The sequence below is a fragment of the Rhamphochromis longiceps genome, linkage group LG17 (genome assembly GCF_057381845.1).
Source record: "Rhamphochromis longiceps isolate RC_006_pf linkage group LG17, R_longiceps_female_GT1.1, whole genome shotgun sequence".
Lineage (NCBI taxonomy): Eukaryota > Metazoa > Chordata > Actinopteri > Cichliformes > Cichlidae > Rhamphochromis > Rhamphochromis longiceps.
In genome coordinates, this window is record NC_140573.1 from 1,890,705 (window position 1) to 1,905,209 (window position 14,505).

Here is a 14,505-nt window from a genome sequence, read left to right on the forward strand (position 1 = left end):
TGGATGTTTGAATCAGAGGGGCACACTCTGAGATAAAGCGTCATATTAATACAAAAAATACAGTTTTTATTGATTAGTCAGTAATGAAAACAATTGTTTTAAGTGAGTGAGGTCCACTTCTGCTGCGACAAAGTAAACACATGATTACTGTGGCAGATTGTTTTTCATCCTCCATCTTCAGATCCCAACATCACAGGTGCAGACTACTGGAGCACCTCAAACTGTTCCTTTGCTTGACCGTGCAGACACTACAGAGATGTCGTATGCAAAGATTAGGTTAGAGCAAACATAATGACGCGTGTGATGAACACACACGTTTGAAATGAAAAGCAGGCACCCTTGTTTTGAAAATGATCGGCCTGAATGATGATCTTCCAGACCTATTGCCTTCTTTCTCAAAATTTCCTGTTTGTGTTTCGTCTGAATTGTCGTCAGTCATGGAGAAAAAGAGGAAATTTCAACTTAAAAAGACAGTAGCTTTGTCTGTTTTACTCATGTTTCATCATGCTGAAAATTAACCCTTAAAGTAATGACAAGAGGCTGGAGCTCGTCTCCAAATCGATTTCTGTGAATCATTCCAGGGACCCCCATTTGTTCTCCTGTGTTATGGATGCAACAGCAAGTAACACCTGGATGGGTTTGTTCTACAACATTTCCCCCACATCAGTCTGAACTGCTGCGACTTCCTCTTTTCTGGCTCGCTCTCACCTCCAGCGAGTCCGGAACGCAGCAGCGAGGCTTCTTAGTGGTTTAAGCAGATAGCATGACATCACCACAGCCTGGGCCTCCTTCCATTTGTGCAGTGTTTGTTTTACAGCACTCATTTTTAAAGCGCTTTCAGTCTGTCACTTTTCCTCCAAATAACATTTTATGATGGGGAACACATTCATAGCCTCACCTGGCAGGATGATATTCCCAAACTGTAAAAACTGCTCAGTTATCATGACAAAAATCATCATTCACACTGGCTCCAAGTTCCTCAGTGGTGCCCGCAATCCCAGATGACCCAGCACATCCTCAGAGGCCCCGTGTTCAGGCCCCGATGGCTCGGGAGGGATCTAAATAACACCAGACAGTCGGTTTCACAGTCATTGCTATTGGCGTACTACTTTTACTGACTTTTCCATTTTTTCATTGTGTTTCAGTCTTCTTTTAACTTGATCTGAAATAAACTTTAACGTTTGGGGGTTTCTTTGTTTTACATGAGTACTCTGCTTCTGGCTGTACAAAGCCAATGTTTAATATGCAAACATTTAATGTTTTGTTCCAATAATACATTTAGCACATAGCTCCACTTTAAGTAGGTTGAGAATTCATATTCCAAAGGAATGTTATGGGAACCATTTAGCGGCACAGATTAGGCCCAAATTACCATTCAGTCCTTAATTATCTGCTCCGTGTGAGCAGAGGTCCACACCCTCAGCCTCGGTGCCAAACCATACAAAGATACTGTCAGATTTGCCAAAATGTTTGTGTAGCCAAAACATTCCCCCAACTCCACCGTCTCTCATCACGGCTCCACCACACTGATCGAGGCTCCAGACTGCAGTGTCAGTTTCTATGATGCAGTAGTGTGTAAGGAAGGCCTAATAGCCCACATCCGTGTGGCCTGTCCTTGCTGTCAGCACTGTAACAGCCTTGAGAGACTCCCAGCACTTCCTGTGCTTTCACCTTTGACCTAATGCTCCTATCGCTCTCTGGTTGCAAGCTATCGTGTTCATGGGATGTCATGTTTTTTTGTGAAGAGCGTTGTTTTCCCAAAACTCTGTAAAAACTTGGCTCTTCTCCTTTCTCAGAGTTATCTGTGACCCGGGACTGGGCACGATGACAACAGGCCTCCTCTTTGATAAGAATGGCTTTTGACAACCAAACCTATGTTAAGAGAAGATAACATGTAACTAAGGTCACTGCTCTGGTACTAATTCTTGCTGCTGATATTAATTCTGTTCTAACTTTGAAGCATGCTTGGTAGGTTGCCCGAGAGCAGCGGCGCAGTGCTTACAAAGATGGGAGGACAAGAGCAGCGCCATCGCTCTAACCCTTCAGATTAAGCAATGCACATTACTGAAACAAGCGTGAACTCTGCAAATGTCCGAATTATTAGTTACTAGTACTATGGCCTTTGACTTTAAATGAACATGCTCTGTGCTCTTAGCTGGAAATGCTCTTCCTCTTTCGTTATCAAGACGCTGAAGCTATATACAGCAGGTTAGATTAGCAAAAGTGCATAAAGATAATCAACCTGTTACTGAGCTGAACGGAGTTGCATTGGCACTCGTGGCACTTGAACATCAGTCAGGCTGAATCCTTATTTCAGCGAGACTGTTCCAACCCACCCTCTGACAGCGTGACGTCATATTCAAAAAGAGTCCAGACCGATGCACTATGACCTTTGTTGCACTGTGAACATATGAAAGAGCCCAACATGAGCCGGGTTTTTTGGTCTCCTTGGTTACCAGATGCTAACAAAACCAGAAGAGGAGCTACCATGCAGTGATGGGTATCTCCCTTACATCATTTTCATGCGGTTTTGGCGCCTTTATCAATTGAATTTAGGCCTGAAGTGACTTGAATGTCATTGCATTCTATTTATTTGACATTTAATGCAACATCTTAATATATTTGTGTGTAAAAATAAAGAATCTGGATTTGCATGAATTAAATGAAATCATATAAGTCAAGCCAGATTTGTGCATCGTGACTTGGTAGTTGTTTTTCTTTCAGCATACATAAGATGGCCCTGTGCAAGTAAAGATTACACATCACAGCTTTACTCATTTACTATATTCAGCTACCATCTCTCTCTTTGTGTGCACATTTTATTTCTAGGAATAAAGAAGAAGTGAGGCGACATGCCTGTCCTATCACTGATCCTCTTCACACATGCAGCCCAATTAGAGCGCAAAGCAGGTCTGTGCAGGATGCAACAATCATGTGACTTCCTGTAGACTAACCAACAGACAGGAAGTGGTTTGAAGGCCTCATGCACATCATTGCTCTTCACAGGGCTATTCCAGCAGCTGACTTCCCCTCAGCTTAGGTGAAGCATAGCATATGAAAATGCTTCGCTGAGCAGGTGCTGAACCCCTTAGCTGATTTCTAATGAGAGATGTTTTAATATGATATGCTGTTAAACCAGCAAACACACACACACACACACACACACACACACACACACACACACACACACACACACACACACACACACACACACAGTCTCATGTCTGTCACTGAGGTAATTTGAGCTCTGCATACACAAAGGTAATGTGGCCAAATATTGTATGTACACCAAACTGCTGCTTGCTGAGTTGTAACTGAGTGTTTGTACCCATAACACCGAGGATGAACGACTATAAACAGGAAAAATATTCCATGCATTTACTACAGTAAGCATTAAATGGACGGGATCTTGTACAGTGCTCGTGTTCTCTCTGCATGAGCACTCAAAGCCTTTTCTGCAACATGCCTCATTCACCCACTCACACCCTTTCATACAAACACTCTTTCTGTTTTTCTCCTCAGGTGTGTCCTGCGAATCATTCCAGGGAAATCCAGGTTGTGAGGGGCCAGTCCACTTTTTATTTGATAATCTGGGACTTTGACTCAACAGATGAAAAGCAAACAAACAAAAAAAGATCATAACTGAATAATTAGAGACTTGGATACACACATCCTAAACACTAAACTCCAGAGATCTTACAGAGGGCCATGAAAGTGACTCGTCATGAAACCCGCTCTGTAACTGTCCAATAATTCTCATTTTTCTGAACTCAGTAAAGTGTCGTGTCAGAATATAGTTTATTCACAAATATGTCTTAAATGAATACATCCTTACTCTTTAAGGTTGCTACTTTTTAAGCAACCACATGTATCAGATGAGATGGGCCTAGGGTTGCCAACTCCCTGAAAAATAAATAAGGGACACCTCGTGGCCAGGGCCGGGCGACCCAGTTGTCTTCACCCTTCCCTGTGTGGTGAATTTTTTTTAGCTCTTTTTGTGTGTGAAATTTTTTTTTTAACCATTTGACTTGAAGTTGATTTAAGTAGATGCATATTCTTTGTGATATGAACACATGTGAAACAAATGATCATTTATCCATTTATTTTTAACACAAAATGACAACGTTAACACAAAGAACTCTGTCCTGCTTAACCTAAAATTATATAAATTAATAGAAAACAATAGAAAGAAAAACATTCTTGTAACAGTGCACATTTAGTGCAATTAGAAAAGTGCAAAAAAAGTCTGTGGAACACCTGCAAACACAACATTTGTGCCTCAAAGGCCTCGACTGCAGCTGAAAGTTGAAGTAAAAAACAACAACAAACTCATGAACTCAAGCTCAATGCTACATTAGGTGGAAACAGACTACTTCTTCCATTTGTGTTTTTTTTGAGCTCTTGCTGCAGTTAGGAGTTGTTTGTCGTTCAGGATTGCAGAGTAAAACTCTGAGCAAGACATATCATAATTTAGACTGACAATGAGCTCACTTCTAATTAATTCAGTAGAACATTTGTTCCGCACATCAGTCCACTTATTCTTCATAAGAGAGAAAATCCTCTCCTCAAACCCAGTGGAAGATGGGATGCTGAGGATACAACAGCCTGCATATTGGGGAGGTCAGCTGCCTGAAGAGTTTCCATCCACTTCTCTGCTGTTCCCTTGGACTGCCACTTTTCCTTCTCCTGGTGTTCTTTGGTGAGGTGCTTCAGAAGGCTGGTTGCAGTGACACACTCTTCATAAAGCTCATCCATAGAGATGTTTAACCTGCCAATAGAGATGAGAAGTTGACCTAAATCCTAAGTGGTACATAGAACATTTACAGTGGTAAATAAATGGAAAAAATGTATTGTATATGTTTATAACGTTGTATAGCATTTAAACAATACAATAAGTATAGTTTATGTATTATGTATTTATCCATCCTTATATTAAGTATATGAACTCCTTGAATTTGTAAAATAGTGTATAAAAGATTGCATGCGTGTGTATATACACTCCAAACAAAGTTAATGATTATGGTTTTATTTATATATGTTATCTATCAATTGATTTGTTTATTTTTAACCATCAATACTATTAAAACATGGTTTATCATTTCACTGGCAAATGTTTTCTTCTTACCTGCCAGCCAGGTGAAGCCGTTCAATGATCTTCTCCATGTCATCAAAGGAAATCTTCCCAGATGCTAGAGAGACGGGCTGCAGGTGGAAAAGCCAGTTTTCTTCTGAAAAGTCAAACCGCTTCCGGACATAACTGATGGCAGTGTCTAGGAAGGCTGTAAACTCCTGCCTGCCACCATCAGCATCAGATGGCGAGAGACGCTGGAGCTTTTGTCTTGTTAGGTACCCGTAGAACCCATCATCTCTTCTCTGAAAAAGTCTTTTCAGGAAACACTCCATGATGGAATAGAGGTCAACAGACGTGGTTACATTCTTCTCCAGTTTTTTCACCACTTCTTCAAACAGACACATGATGTTATTACAGAAGAGGAGGTAGACTTCCACAATGTCTGCCTCTCCCTCAACTCCAGCAGCATCTTCTGTCAACTTCAGCAATTCCTTCAGGCGCCTTGGACATTCCTCAGCAATGCTGATGAGATATGACTATGGTCATGTATATGTATGTTTTCAATATAATGTGTATTCTTTATATATATTCAATTCAGTAATACTTTATTAATCCCAGAGGGAAATTAGGTGTTGTTGCAGCTCAGACTAATCAAGTCTTCAAAGAGTTGTTGAAGACCACAATCACTGTGGGAAGGAAGGATCTCTGCCTTGCCTTGAAACTGAAGTCTCTTCTGTGTCAACTTATTCGGGCTTTGTGGCTTCAGTTGAGGTATTATTTCAGCTTTTCTGAAGCTAATCAGCTGCTCCCGTTTGTAAACCCGCTTGTTCCCATGATTACGCATCTTAACTCATCATCATTATTCATCTATGTATTACTTTTATGTATTAGTCATCTATTTGTTGTAATCATCTATCCTTGCAGTTGTTTATTACACAAAATAAAGTATATTATCACACTTCTGGCCACATAGCGCTAATATTCACTGCACATGCCCATATTAATCTTAACCAGAGGGTTTAAAAACAACAACAACAATGTTTAAGATAAGATAAGATAAGATAAGATAAGATAAGATAAGATAAGATAAGATAAGATAGAACTTTATTAATCCCTCGGGTGGGTTCCTCTGGGAAATTCGACTTCCAAAAAAAGCACAGCAACGACCGAAGTTACAGTTACAGAATTGTTATATATATACACACACACACACACACACACACACACACACACACACACACACACACACACACACACACACACACACACACACATATAAATACAGAGACAAATATAAATAAAATATACAAAGGGGATAAATAGAATAAATAGGAATAAAAAATAAAGGAAAGGACAAAGGAGTTTTTAAGTCTGTTAGTTCTTGTCTTGGGGAGAAGCAACCTGTCACTGAACAGACTCTTCTGATTGTTAATGGCCGTCTGCAGAGGATGCCCAGCATTGTCCATAATGTCCATCAGTTTCTTTAATGTCCTTTTCTCTGCCACTGTCACCAGAGTGTCCAGCTTCATGCCGACCACAGAGCTAGCCCTCCTGATCAGTTTCTCCAGCCTGGATGAGTCCTTCTTTGCTGTGCTGCTCCCCCAGCACACCACAGCATAGAAAAGTACTCCAGCAACCACCGACTGGTAAAACATCCTCAGGAGCTTCCTGCAGATGTTAAAAGACCTCAGCCTCCTGAGGAAGTACAGTCGGCTTTGGGCTTTTTTATACAGGTGCTCTGTGTTGCATGACCAGTCCAGTTTATTGTCCACCCACAGCCCGAGGTACTTGTACTTGTTGACCACCTCCACCTCCTCCCCCTCTATCTGAACCGGCAGTGGACCTTCTCTGGACCTCCCGAAGTCCACAACCAGTTCCTTAGTCTTTGAGGTGTTGAGTTGCAGGTGGTTTGTGTGACTCCATGCGACAAAGTTCCTCACCAGACTTCTGTACTCCTCTTCCTGATCATCCCAGATACACCCCATGATGGCCGTGTCATCTGCAAACTTCTGAATATGGCATAATTCAGAGTTGTAGCAGAAGTCAGAGGTGTACAGGGTGAAGAGAAGAGGGGACAGCACAGTTCCCTGTGGTGCTCCTGTGCTGCTGACCACTGTGTCAGACGTGATGTCCTTCAGCCTGACGTACTGTGGTCTGTCGGTGAGGTAGTCGGAGATCCAAGCCACCAGGCAGGGGTCCACCTCCATCCTGTTCAGTTTTTCCTGAAGCATACAGGGCCGGATGGTATTAAAGGCACTGGAAAAGTCAAGAAACAGGATCCTGACCGTGCCTTTTCCCCCATCCAGGTGTGAGTGGGCTCTGTGTAGGAGGTACAGGATGGCATCCTCCACTCCGACACCCGCCTTGTATGCAAACTGTAGTGGGTCCTGGGCATGTTGTACCTGTGGTCGGAGGAAGTTGAGGAAGAGCCGCTCTAGAGTCTTCATAAGATGTGACGTCAGTGCCACCGGTCGGAAGTCATTCAGCTCATTGGGCCGGTTCTTTTTGGGGACTGGGACGATGCAGGATGTCTTCCATAGGGCGGGCACTCTCCCCAGTCGCAGACTGAGGTTGAAGACTCGTTGTAGCGGCTCCCCAAGTTCAGCAGCACACGCCTTTAGCATCCTAGGACACACCTTGTCTGGGCCTGCTGCCTTTCTGGGGCGAAGCTTCCTCAGTTGCCTCCTGACCTGATCCACTGTGACACTGGGAGACGATTGGAAGGAGGGGAGGGGGGGAGATGTCTTGCTGCTGAGAGAGGGATTGGAGGAGGGGGGTGTCATGGTGTCAGGAAGGGGGGGAAGCGAGGGAGGAAGGAGAGTGGGGAGAGGACTCTGTAGTGAAGGTGAGGGTGAGGGTGGGGGGGTTGTGGGCTGGTCAAACCTGTTGAAGAAGTTGTTGAGTTCGTTTGCCTTCTCCACAGTCCCCCCCACTGTGCTTTTCTTGGTGTTGTGGCCAAGAAAAGATATGGTTTACATACCATATCTGCTTCTGCCGTGGCCTGGTGGACAACAAATTGGTCAAGGGTTCCTCTTTCTTTCACGCCCCTCATATTCATCATGTGCCCACCAGTAGAAGCATGCTGCTTAACGTCAGTCAGTCCACCATGGCAAATGGAAAAAGTGCGCCGGCACGCACTCTGTCAGTGCGCCAGGGCAGCTGTGGCTACAATGTAGCTGCTATCGGCAGTGTGTGAATGTAGTGTGAAGCGCTTTGGGGTCCTTAATGACTAGAAAAGCGCTATACAAATGCAGGCCATTTACCATTTACCACAGTGCAGTGCGCTTTATACGTGTTATCGCGCACTTTTCCCAGCCAGGTGTTTTCATTTTCCCATTCCTCCCTGTATTTTTGCAGCCTTTTTTTTTTCTAGGAGGGGAACAAGCACTGTTGGTCAAAGGTGTACTGTCGCCCCAGACTTGTGCCGCAGTGTCGGTGTTTGTCTCCTGTTGGCCATGCTGGTCATCTGCTGTCTTCCGGTATCTTCTCCGCACGCGACCTTTCCTCGACCAATGAGATAAGCGGTAATCTGAATTGTTATACTCGTGCTAAGTGTGCTGTCAGCTCATTGGTCACAGAGCAGGAGATGGGCTGGGAATTATGTTTTCAAACAAAGCGTTAAATCCATTAACATTTATAGACTTTTTGTGATTCTCCCTGTATTACGGGACAAAGTGCGTCCCTTATTAGCTCAATACGGGACGAGTACTTTTGTTTCTAAATACGGGACGATTCCGTATTCTTAAGGGACGGTTGGCAACCCTAGATGGGCCCCAGCATCCTGATAACACAGAAACTACAACTCATGGTCATCAGGCTGAATCATAGCTTACTGTTCCCCATAAAACTGTTAGATAACTCCATATAAAACAGTCTGAGTGGCCTTTGCAGTGAACATTAAATCAAGTTTGCCTAATGCGTCATTTCTGCTGTACAATCCCCGCAGTGGCTTCACAAGGTGATTACAGAATAACAGCACATCAGTACATGGAGTCGTTAGCTTTCTATGTGACAAGTAGGATCACTTATTCAGTGGTCATGTTGTGCTAACATGCTATCACATTAGCTAGCATTAGCCACTTTAAGCTAGTGGTCATCACAGGTAAGTTTTTACTCCTGTTTGCAGCATTTCAGCGTTCACACACAGCCACTGCATGTGTGCCATCATAAACCCATCAGTTCTAATCAACCTGGCCCTGACCGATCCCGTCTCCTACAGGTAACATTCATCAGGATCTGATGACTGAAGACAACGAGAGAGCGAGGAAGGTTAGTGAATAAGAAGGTTTAGAGGCTTAGTAAGGATGAAGGACGAGCGCAGCTATGAAGACGATGGGCAGGTGGACAGATGACGCACCTGTGGAGGCATGGAGATGTCTAGAAGAAAGGGCAGTTTTATAAATGTTTGTTTATGAGGTTTTATATTTAAAACTACATAAAATCCCACAAGACAAAGGAAAGAAGTTCGAAAACAACATCCAAGCACAGACAGAGCCCACACAGCTTAGTCAGACCACATCAAAAGTACAGGAGCAATGCTGGAGTCTGAAGAAGATGATCTTCTGTGTGAAGCTAGAGAGTTCACCGAGTCCAGAAGATGTGGGGAACAAGTCCAGCAAGGAGTCAGAGTCCAGCAGAGGTGTGGTTTCACATAAACAAGTGCAGTCAAATGATGTTAATATGATTGAGAAAAGGGCCGCAGATTTCAGAAAATTTAAAGTGACGACGAAGCTCTCAATATGCAAACATGCCAAACACTAAACATGGGAGGAGATGGTGATTCCAGGCTCTAAGAGTCAGTCTTTTAGCTACAATCACACCAAACATTAAGGCTTTCTGAAGGGGACGTCGGGGAGCAGCCTAGCACTGCAGCTGTACCACCTGGCTTTACTCTAAAGTCATAAATCAGGATATAGACAGTAAATATCTCCTCCCAGGAACTCCTGAGTGTAGCACAGGACCAGAAAAGGTGGCCAAGGGTTCCTTCCAGTGCTTTGCATTCATCACACAATGAGGAGATAGACGGACAAATGCTGCCAAGCTTCGTTTTACAGAAATGCAAACGATGGAGGACTTTGAACTGTGTAAGTTGTAATCTGGCATTTCATTGGCCCATCAAGCGTCTCTGCTTCCATGTCCTTAACCAAGCATCTCTGCTGTGGTGCTGTAAGTGTACAACGTGTAGTAAACTGGCTGATTAGGCGTTGATAATAAAAGTCACTGTGAGCAGGGGGCTGATCCAGATGGGAGAAAGACTTTAACAGAATTCCTGATTTGTAAATAAATGAGCAGAGCAGGAATTCAGACTGCAGCTGAGCAAATGAAGCTAAACATCTGTCGATGTAGAGGTGCTTAGTAGTGTGAAGACCTAAATCTGACCAGTGCTTATGTCCATCAAAAGAAAGGTGGGCAGGGGACTTTAACCAGATTGTTTAATAGTGAGAGGAATGGAGAAGAAGTGTACTGCTGCCAGTCTGCAAGAACAAGTGTGATGTGCAGAGCTGCTGTAACTACAGAGGATAGATCTGAGCCATAACGTAACGATATGGGGAAAAGGTTAGAGGAGTTAGAGGAGAGGGGATCGTCAGCGAGCCACAGTTTGGCTTCATGCTGAGTGAAAGCAGTACAGAGAGAGAAGGCCACAATGAGTTTCACTGTGTCTTTGTGGATCTAGAGAAAGCAGACAATAGGCTGCCAAGAGAGGAACTGTGATGCTGCAGGAGGAAGTCAGAGTGGCAGAGAAGCATGTGAGCGTGGTGGAGGACACGTATGACACAGCGTGCAGGACAAGATGTGGTGAGGTGTGGGGGAGTGACAAGTGGCTCCAAGATGGGGATGGGCTTACATCAGGGGTTGGGCCTTTTTTGTTGCTGTGGTGACTGACAGGCTGACTGATGAGGTGGAGGAGGCTCACAAACAACCTAATGCTCTGTAGTGACAGTATGCAGCAGGTGGAAGAGAGCTGGAGAGGGGGTGGAGACAGGAGGTTAACTTCCTGGGGTCAACCATCCACAAGAAAAGTGAAGAAGAGAGTGCAGGCAGGGTGGAGTGGGTGGAGATATGTCAGGAGTGATTTGTGACAGAAGGATAGCAGCAAGAGTGAAAGGGAAGGTTTATAAAAGGGTAGCCAGATGTGCAATGATGTAACAGGAGGCTGAGCTGGGATGTGCAGTGACCAGGAGGAGAAGCTGGAGCAGTTTGGAGACGAGCATGAGATACTGTGGACGTGTGCACGAGGAGGGAGCGTGGATATAGTGAACATCACACAGCTGCTCCAGGTGCTGCAGGAGAAACTGAGAGTTTGTTGAACCTGACGGTGAGGACGTTAGAGTCATGGACTCTGTCACCCTGGCAACAGGCTCCGTTTCCTCATCTCAGGGTTAGATTCAGGGCAAAGCCCAGCTGTGCAGATGACCACAAACTAATGTCAGATAGAGCAGCACTGACCTGAATATGGACTGCATGACACAGCTGCACACGGAGTGTGAAGGAGGTGAAACAGCATGAAGATAACGCAGATCTACGTCTTACATATTTTAAACGAGATGCACAATTAAGTGGCCAAAGCAGGTTTTCACACTGTTTTTAGACGGAGCTGTTAGGATGAAAGGTCACTGTGGTGTTGCAACCTCACACTGAGGAAGCAGTTTTTCTATATGATGTGCATGCACAGAGGAAAAGAGGAGGCCAACCTGAAGCTGTGCTTGTTTTGGGTACAAGTGCATGCAGCATGAGGTTAACAGAGTCTACTTTGCAGCACCTAATGCACACACTCCCACTCGTATTTGATAGGCTGCATCTTTGCTTGTTGTTCTTCACATTATGCATGCTGAAGGGCCCGCGCTGCGATTGTTTGGCAATCTCAATTTGATGAAATGAAGACACTTAACATGGTCTTGCTGAAATGAGCGCGTCCTCCCTGACAAAGCTGACATCTGAACATACGATGAACACACGAGCAGATCAGGTCCTTACACTCAGAAGTCGCACGGCTGACAAGTTTCTCCGACTTACTGAAGAACTAAACTCTTTGTTTGCTACAGATTTGGGGCAGAGGTGATGTAAACTCTCGGTCTCCTTTCGATAACCTTGGGGTAACCTTTGACCCTGCTTTCGCTTTGCGTGATCATGTGTAATCTCTGTTGTTCGTGGGTTTAGGTCATCACACCTGCTTCTACGTACTCTCACGTCACACCAGTGACCCAGCGGCACTGACTCACCACCGATTCCATTTTTCATTAAAGATTCGAGTAACTTTCAGAGCTCTTCGTGGACAGGCAGCACCTTTGATCAGCTCCCTGAGGTCATGTGATCAGTGCCTGCTGGCTGTGCATCCCATGAGGCTGAAAGGTAAAGCAGACAGAGCTTTTCTAGACTGTCGAGCTCTGTTGGGATCTGTGGACTCGGTGGTCTCTCTGAAAAAACAGCTAAAACTCAGCTGGTCAGACTTAACTTTTTGTTTTGCAGCACTTTGTGATGTTTGTCCTGAAAGATGCTCTACAAATAAAACCTTTATCTCCAAAACCTGAGGGTGCCTTAAAGCTGCCACGCAGACCTGCTGGTGCCTCTCTTCTTTAGTTCAGAGGATGTTTTCCACGGCGTGTTTCTGGATCATGTCCACTTCTTTCCATAATAGAATTTTAACCTACATTTGCGACAGTGATTTCTGAGCCAGTGCAGTAATCTCTATGAGAGAATCATGGCTGTTTTAAGGCAGCAGCTCCTGAGGAGCCAAAGATCGCTGACATCCAGTACGGACTTCGGTTTTGTGCCCGATGTTTCTCCACATTCTGAGATCGCTCCGTAATTACAGACGTGCTGTTTTGGGCACTGGTGAAACTTTGATTCCTGTCGATGGTCTTTTTTACCCAATAATGTTTCATTAGATACAAAATATCCCCTCAGCTGTTCACTTTCAGTACCACCTACTGTTTCACACATTTGTTGTTCCCGTCCCAACTTTTGTGAGTCGATATTTGTCATGAGAGAGTAATTCTAATCTAAACTAGTGCTTCTCATATAATGTTGAAGGAGGTTCGGTCTGTTAAAGTTAATCATGCTGAGAGAAGGAAGCTTCCTGAAGCCCTGGGAAGGTGTTTTGTAGGATATAAGGTCCGTTACTGGAAACTTTACCTTGGACCTGGAATTCTACACTTTGAAGGTAATAAACATTTAAGACTGAATGCCACTGACATACCAGGACACTGTTACGTGCACTAGAGTTAGATTAAAAGAAAAACGTTCCAAATAATGGTTTTAAAGAATGCATGAGAGACATTTCCATCACAGATGGATGCAAATGTGCCGGGGAACGATCCTCCCCAAGCCTGAAGTTTACGGGTATCAGAGGGAGAGTCTCAGTCTGACTCCTGTTTGTTGAGAGATGCTGTTTTGGACCTGACTTTCATTATTAGACTCTGTGGGAGTTTGTCAGCTCCATCATGTTTCCCACAATGAAATCCAATCACTTATTTGTCCACTGCACTGTCCTGTAAGCCCCCTCCCTCCACGCAGCAGTGCACTGGTGAGCAGCCATGTCAAACAAACTGCACCGAGAGGCTCGGACAGAGACAACGGGCCGCTCGGACAAACTCGCTTGTACACAATCTCAAAACAAACAATGCAAATACTGAGCAAGCCAAGAGGACGCTAACCTCACAACATGGGAAAATGTTTGCGTTTCGATTCTTCACAGAGCTTCTGCTTGAAACCCAGGACAACACCCTGATCTGAAGTTTATTTCTGAGTCTGAATACGCTGGTAAACGATGTTTGTTCATATTTTGGAGGGGTTAAGTCAGGCTGGTCCTCATGGGAAGCACCAAAGTGTATTCAGGGACAGCTGGAGAGGCTGCACTGGGCCTTGTGCTGATGTAACATGAGCTTCACTAGGGGGCAGCAATCATTAGACTACCACAGGGTGGCTGGTGTTGGCTCAGTGAGAAAAGCTAGAAACACTGTAAAACAAAGAATAATATGTGACACGGCAGCTTCACCTGTTAGTTTAAAGGCTGTAGGAGGGAGAATCCACACGGTGTGGACTGTTTCACTGCAGGGGATGACCCCACGCTGCTCGGCTGGAACCCTGGTTTTGTATCACGCGCCGCGAGGAAGCAGAAACACGCACGCTCAGAGAGGCCGCACAGTGAGCTGCAGGTGGTGTGTGTTTGTGTACCCAGGCCTTCAGCTCAGTGACTTCGCCTCCGTCTGCTCAGGCGATGAATTTGTTTTGCATCACAGGCCGTCGCACTCCAGAGCCGGGACACTGCAGCATCGAGGGTCTGTTTATGGACCAGTGCATCCGAAAGGTGCGCTCAGCATTTAAACAAACACGCTTACAGAACTGCGTGTGTCTGTTTGGGTTTATGCTTCTCCACATTTAAGTCACAAGTGGTGCTTACACACAAAAGAGGCAAAAGACATTCACACCAAAAT